This window comes from Oratosquilla oratoria, chromosome 14, assembly GCF_046742065.1.
Source record: "Oratosquilla oratoria isolate Oo_2021 chromosome 14, ASM4674206v1, whole genome shotgun sequence".
Taxonomy (NCBI): domain Eukaryota; kingdom Metazoa; phylum Arthropoda; class Malacostraca; order Stomatopoda; family Squillidae; genus Oratosquilla; species Oratosquilla oratoria.
The window spans coordinates 23686364-23694639 of NC_134790.1; the positions used below are offsets into that span (position 1 = coordinate 23686364).

The 8276-nt window shown below is 39.0% G+C and overlaps 1 long non-coding RNA gene across 1 annotated transcript in view; it reads left to right on the forward strand.

Moving 5' to 3' along the window:
- The first annotated feature begins 2484 nt into the window (after positions 1-2484).
- LOC143032799 (uncharacterized) overlaps positions 2485-8276 on the forward strand; it is a 438832-nt gene continuing 433040 nt past the window's right edge. Inside the window, exon 1 of the long non-coding RNA XR_012967130.1 lies at positions 2485-2792. This is a non-coding gene — a long non-coding RNA (uncharacterized LOC143032799). The remainder of the gene's footprint in view (positions 2793-8276) is intronic.

Consider the following 8276-nt stretch of genomic DNA (forward strand, 5'->3'; position numbering starts at 1 on the left):
GACACTGTTAACACACCGTAAAACTGAATACAAAACAACTAAAAATCACAGCAGCACCTTCCTCCTGGACCTTTCTTTTCCTCTTAGTGAATCTTTGCCACAGCGACTGGCTACAGACCTTTTGATCGATGAGGTGAAAGAGAGGCTCAGCGATGAGTTTCCGAGAGCACCATAGTCTCTCTCTCTCTCTCTCTCTCTCTCTCTCTCTCTCTCTCTCTCACCACCAACCCTACACCACATCCTGGGCAACAAGACACCAATACCTCTGTATGCTCTCCACCACTTTCTACAGAAAACTGGACTATTAACCAAACTACAAACACCCTTGACTAAGTAAAGCAACATACGAAATGTAAGACAATGCACAACAGCGACACGAGGGTGCACGTACGGGTGGCAGGAGAGGTTTAAAGCCCGTAATAACAACAGCAACAACGAAGTTTTAAGATAGATTTAGATAAGCACCTAAGCAAGATGCTGTAATGACTGTCATTTATTTTATATTATTTGTTTTATTTCTTTTGTTATCATTTGTCTGTTTGTTTATTATTATTTGCTTGATTCACATTTATTATTAGTTATATGTCAATTTATTATCATTTACCTGTTTGTTTATTATCTAACTATACCTATGCATTTATTCATTTATTATTATTTACATTATTATAATTTTGTTCGCATGCGACCTAGATATGGACCAAAAGGTTTCCTGTCAGCATGCTTCGCCTTTGTAATCATTTGTAAACAATCTCTCTCCTTATCTCTCTCTCTCTCTCTCCCTCTCTCTCCCTCTCTCTCTCTATACACGGACAAGATGCACCCTCCTCGTTTCGTTTCCAAAAGACTGGGTTCTTTTAAAATTTCGAAAACGAGGAAAAGAACGATGCTATCAACCAGTGACTCAACAAATGGAAGCAACTTACCGCAGAAAAAAAACACACGTAATGCAGAATTTAAAGTTTTAAGATTCACTTGGATAAACAATCGAGACAATGTATATCAATCAACTAACGAGTTTGATTCTTAACTTTATTGTGCATTCCCTTATTCATTTACCTGTATATTCATTTATTCGTATATTCAATTAAAATTTCTATTTACCTCTAATTTATCTATTCAATTACCTATTTACATAGAATTTATCTATACAATTATCTACTCTACATACGATTTACTCAATTACCTATTTATTCATATATAATTAATTTACCTAATTATCAATTTACATTGAAAGTGGATTTATCAATTTGTACATCTGTCTATTTATTAACCTACTTGTTTACATAATATGTACTCATTCATTTTCCTGTGTACTTATTTTACTGCATTCAACCATGTTATGGACCTAAAGGTCCCTTGTCGGCATGCTTAGTCTTTATAATCTACTTATGTCGTTGACGTCACGCTACGAGAAAATAGATATCAAGCATACGACGTCGCGTACTTCGCAGCAGCAACAGCACCAAATTGCTGTTGAGCGTCAGGTCTAACCAGAACCCAACTGTAGAAGCCACTTAACTGTAATTAGGTCGACCTGACCTTGACCCTTAGGACACCTGTTCCGCACGACGATACGACCGTTGAGAAGCGTATGTCCACAGAGGGAATTATCCTTATAATCTATTTTTCACCATGTATGATTAAAATATGCCTTTTTATGTACCATAACTGTACACTATTTTTATTTAGTATTGAGTGTGGAGCGCACCAGGTGTCCTAAGGATCAAGGTCAGGTCGGCCTAATTACAGCTAAATGGCCTCTACGGTGGGGTTCTGGTTAGACCTGACGTTCAGCGGCAACTTGGTGCTGCTGCTGCGACGTACGCGTCGTCGTATGCTTGATATCTATCTTCTCGTCGTGTGATGTCCTGTAACGTGTAGTTGTGACGTCCTGTGACGTGTAATATATCTTCTTCCAACACTTAAACAACAACTAAACATTGATGCAAATTTCTTCCTAATCATATGGACGAGGTAGGTCATGGTCTGAGCTCGCAAAATCACCCAATACGTGTTGACATGCGCGCAACACACTCTCGGTTTCAATGGCCCGAGATAAATCGTTCAGCTTCGAGCGGCTGTTTCCCAATGCATCACAAGAACATAAGAGTGGAAAATACTGCATGAGACCATAAGGGCTACACTAGACAGTTCCATGTCCCTTACTTATAAAGTTATCTCATCTTTTCTTAAAACAACCAATAGTTTCAGCGCTCATTACATAGTCTATTCCATTCGTTCACCAATTCCTGCCTATTTCTTTCTTAAACCAAGTTTGTCCAATTTAAATCGTGATTGGAGCAACCGTCATAACAACGAAGAATACGGGCCAAAGTACTATACGAGTATACACCACCAGCTGTCTATACGGATGAGAAAAGAGGCTGGGCGGACATTGCAAATGACCATACCTCCGTCCAAGCATTATCAACTCTCAGGAGGAATATGTGTGTGTGTGTGTGTGTGTGTGTGTGTGTGTGTGTGTGTGTGTGTGTGTGTGTGTGTGTGTGTGTGTATTCACTTGGTCTTTGGATCACGTGTTGGACTCGTGATCGACAGCTATTTCCCTCCTGGAAGAGAGCTCAGAGCTCGTAGGTCCGATCTATGGGTAATGCTATGACCTTGCACACACACACCCCCAACTCCCCGCCCACGAGAGTTGGAGTAACACCCCTCAGCGCTGCGATACTGATATTATTTCAGCCCCGGGCGAGAGTCGAACCCGGACCTTCGTAGTGGCAGGCCAGAGCTCTAACCACAGCGCCATGAGAGGTGTGTGTGTGTGTGTGTGTGTGTGTGTGTGTGTGTGTGTGTGTGTGTGTGTGTGTGTGTGTGTGTGTGTGTGTGTGTGCATAGATATGTAGGTATACAATATATTCAAATACTAGAAATATATCAAATGCAAGACCCTCACGACCGTTGACATAGTTTGCGTGTGACCGTTAATGTTCCGAGCGCGCTCCGAATGCTCTCCGATTTTTTGGTCTAACGAAGAACGATGAAGAAAAGTATGACACCAAATTTCAACCAGCATAGCGATCACGTCACATTGCTCGTGCGCGCGCGCTTTGCGCGAAGCCCAAAGAACCCAATCAGAAATTTTCACTGCGTGAGGGAATAATTAATACCAATGCATGTATACAGGATATATATATGTGTACATATATTAGATATAAATTCTATGTATGAATATGTACAGTATACGCGTTCTCCTTCACCTCTTTTTCTTTTCTCCACCTCCTCCTAATTAACCTTGGCTTGTCACTGTCTCTCCTTCCCCCTTTCTCCTTATCTTCCTCCTTGATCTTCTCCAAACTTTTCCTCTTCTTCTTCCTCATCCTCATCATAATGATAATCGTCATCGTCAATGTCATCATCATGCTCATAATCACCACTGTCATCGTCAATACCATTATCATTTTTCAATAGGGCCAAGGCCAGCGCCGCCTTTGAGGGACTCCGTGAGAATATTTGGGAGCGAAGAGGACTCAGCCTTATCACCAAGCGGAAAGCCTACCCACCTCTACGCCAGTGAGACCTGGAGTGTCTATAGCAGTTACGCCAAACAGCTCAACTACTTCCATTTGAACTGTCTCCATGGACTACTCCATACCAAGTGGCAGAAAGAGGTCCTGGAACGGGCCAGCATCCCCAGCGTTCACACCCTCCTACAGAAAGCTCAAGCTCGGTGGACTTGACACGTCACCAGAATGCCTGATAGTTAAGTACCAAAGCAGCTGCTGTATGGAGAACTGTCCCAGGGAAAGCTCTCATTTGGGAGGCAGAAGAAACCCTCCTAGGACTGCCTCAAAGTGTCCCTGAAGGCCTTGGACATCAGTCTCAGCACTTAAGAGCCCTTTCTCCAGGATCGTCCAGCTTAGCAAAGCAAGATCACCGCTGGAGCTCATGCATCAGAGACCAGACGCTCTGCTGGGGCTCAGAGATAACGCACTGCACAGAAGGCTCGAGCCACTTCCACTGCCCATACGTGTCCCACATGTGGGCGAGTCACATGTGACCCGGATTGGTCCCATCAGCTGCCTCCGTACCCACAGTCACAAATTCTAAATCTGAAGACAAAGTTATGATAATTTTATGAAGAACGAACATCATTATTGTTGTTATTATTACCATCTTTTATTACCACCATCAACACTAGCACCATCATCATTAATAATGACGATCACTACTATATCCTCACCACTACCTTGTCACCATCACCACATTTTTTGTAATTCTTTTAACTCAAGCATTGGTAGGTCACGACCCTAAGGATATGCAACCTTTTTGAAATGCCTTTTCCATACTCCTTTTTACATCATTTTCGTGACTTCATAAACCACGGCTGATCCCAGATTAACCTTTTGATAACATTGCGACAATTTCCCTGAGATTTGTACAACCCTGAGGTATGTCAACATTATTTTCATGATCGGCAAATTGTTGTCACATTCGAGGAAGGGATGCCAACGAAAGGCGGCAGTGTTAGACATTAATTCCTCTACTCTTTTTTTTTTTTGGTCACACTTTGTTCACCTGAAACAGCAACATTATTCTTTTGTCATCTTATACGTTTTCAAAAACCACCTGGTGTGTCAGGGTTATCCCTGTCAAGAGTATGTTTGGCACGTGTATAAGTGGTCAGCCCTGTCAGGTGCCAAATTTGGCACGCGTGCCAGGGTAAGGCCTGCAAGGTGCCAAAGGTTACCCATCCATGGTCTATTTAAGCACTAAAGAGGGTATATCACAAAGAGCCCTCTAGTCCATCAGGGCTTGAACTAATCGTTCTCAGCTTGTGGTCTAAAAATGGTCCAAAAGGACCTTTGTCCTTGTCCAACGCAGGTCCACTAAATTTGGTAATAAACCGGACATTGGTACATGTATTTGTAAACTTACCGAAAAATCCTGTTTGTATTACAAAGGATTACAAAGGCGGAGCATGCCGACAGGAGACCTTTTGATCCATATCTAGGTCGGATGAAAAAAAAAAAAAAAAAAAAAATCATATTAATAATAAATTAAAACTATAATATTGTAAAAATAACAAATAAAATACATAGATAAATGCATAGGTATAGTTGAATAACAAACAAACAGGTAAATAGTAAATGATTATAAATTGACATATAACTAATAATAAATGAAAATCAGACAGACAAATTATAACAAAACAAAAACAAATAATATAACATAAATTATAATCATTACAGCATCTTACTTAGGTATTTATCTAAATGATTCTTAAAGCTTCGAACTGAACTACATTGCACTACCTGTGCAGGAAGTTTATTCCATTCATTAACTACACGATTGGCAAAGTTGTTTCTACCTACTTCCAAATTGAATCTATTTCCGGACAGTTTGAGACCATTGTTTCTTGTCTGATTCTCATTCAATGTGAAAATTTTGTCACTTTTGATGTTGTCAATTCCCTTTAAAATCTTAAAGACCTGTATCAAGTCACCTCTGAGTCTACGCTTTTTTAGGGAAAACAGATTCATGTGCTTAAGTCGATTTTCGTATGATTTATTTTTGATATTTGGAATCAGTTTTGTGGCTCGCCGTTGTACTTTTTCCAGTCTGTCAATGTCTTTAATGAGATTCGGTGACCATACGGAAACAGCATATTCCAAAAGTGGACGAACTAACGATTTATATAGCTTGTTAATGAGTGATGGACTTTTGAAATCAAAAGATCGCGCAATCAATCCCAGAATCTTATTTGCTTTCTCAGAGGCTGAAATACACTGCTTGGATGATTTGAGGTCGTTACTGATAATTACGCCGAGATCTTTTTCACTATTCACTTTTGTTAACGAATTTCCAAATAACGTGTAATCGTACTTACTGTTATTTTTACCTATGTGCATTACCTTGCATTTACTTGTGTTAAATTTCATTAGCCACTTTTCAGACCATTGCTGTAATTGATCTAAATCTTCTTGAATATCTAATTGGTTTGAGTGATCATTTGCCACTTCGCACAGTTTTGTATCATCAGCAAATTTGGAAACAGTATATTTTAGTCCATGGTCTATATCATTTATATATACTATGAATAGAAGTGGCCCAAGAACGGAACCCTGAGGAACTCCACTTGCAACACTTTTCCATCCAGAAGTTTTTCCATTTAAAACAACTCTCTGTTTTCGACCTTTCAACCAATTACTAGTCCAACCTAATAGGCTACCACTTATTCCATGCAAAGCTAATTTAGTAAGTAGTCTTTCGTGTGGGACGGTATCAAAAGCTTTTGCAAAGTCTAGATATATTAAATCTATATTGTTTCTTTTGTCATAATTCGAGATAACTGTGTTGTAGAATTCGAGTAAGTTAGTCACGCAAGAACGTTTCCGTCTGAAACCATGCTGGTTATCATTTATCAAACGGTTACTTTCTAAATGATATTCGATAGCATCTCTGATGATAGTTTCCATTATTTTTCCTACGATTGAAGTCAAACTTATAGGCCTATAGTTATTTGGTTTCTTTTTGTCACCTTTTTTGAATATGGGAGTAACGTTAGCTAGCTTCCATTCTCTTGGGACATCTCCGGATATGATGGATTTCTTGAAAATAATTTCTAATGGAACAACAATCTCATTTTTCATTTCCTTTAAGATTCTTGGATGCCAACCGTCAGGCCCTGGTGTTTTATTAACTTTGAGTTTGTCTATACACCTTTTAATTTTTTATTTTGTTATATTTACCGTAGTGAGTAAGCTTACCCCAGACTTTTCACAGGTTTCAGTTTGGAATTCACTTTGAGGTGTTTCGTTTACGAATACCGAGCTAAAATAATTGTTTAAGATATTACACATTCCTTCATTTGAATATTCAAGTTGACCGTCAGCAGATAATAGTGGACCAATGTGATTCCTAACAACCTTTTTATCTCTAATGTAACTATAGAATTCTTTGGGATTCTCTTTGGATTTCTCAGCGATGTTCATTTCGTATTGTCGTTTTCTTTTTCTTATTGTCTTTTTTAAATCTCTCTGTATTGATACATAACTTTCATAGTCATTAGATGCACCCGAGCACTTATATTTCTTATAAGCCTGTCTCTTTTTAGCAATACTTTTTTCAGTTTCTTTGTCGAGCCAAAAAGTCTACTGATCAACATACATATACCGAGGCTTTTCCCCCTTACAAGGGAGGTAGCCAAAAAGGAAAAGGCATAAAATCATTCCCACCCATTCCATCCCTGAATACACTCCACACACCTTCACCCTCCCTCCCATCTCAGCACCTCCTGGATGACGGGTCATCCCTGCACCTTGTCCACTGCCCTGGGTCAGAAGCAGTGTCGCAAGACACAGCACATCCACAGCAAGACCGCTTCATCAAATCGGCGACCCCTCCCTCTCCGTCCCCCCATACATAAAAGGGGAAGACGGGGAGAAATCCCTTCGGGCTGCGTCAAATTTTGCTCACACATACTACCTCACCCATCCCCCCGCCCATTCCACCTAATGCATCACAACATCATCCATATACGACCATTCTCCATTCACCCCTGTCTTCTGTCCTACTGATCAACATGATTTCTCAAAATTCTGTTTGCAAGAAATATATATGGAAACCTGACATTTCCTTTTAATTGAGCTAGATACATTTTTTTAAAGTAAGAAACACCTCAGTGAATGTCGTGTCCCTAAAGCGATGACGAATAAATCTGGAAAAATATCTAAATCCTTCAACATGCGTCGTTGCCGAAGACACACCAATTTCTGAACTGAATAAAATAAATAAATAAATAAAACAAAATAATAAAAAAGTATATATGAAAATTATTGAAAATTTAAATTAATTGCATATAGCGTGTTGCATGATACGCATTCCATGTTGCATATTATTAGTGTTGCGAGTTGTATGTTGCACTGCATGGCGCAACACCGCTAACACCATGACTTGCATTTTAGTTCATTCTAGAAAATCTATTTTAATCCAGCTTAAAAGAAATATGCTATTCACACCAGTGGTAGAATATTGAACAAATTTATATTTTGGTGTTATTATGGACTGTAGTTTACCAGCGCTTCTATCCTTATGTTGATATACCGGTCTACATTTTCATCTTTTAGACAAATCCACAAAAGACATGTGCATTGGGAACCGTGTATCTTAATGACTGCCGTTCTCTTTGATGTTTCATATACATATTACTATTATCATATATATATATATATACATATGTATATATATATATATATATATATACATATATATATATATATATATACACACACACATATATATATATATATATATAT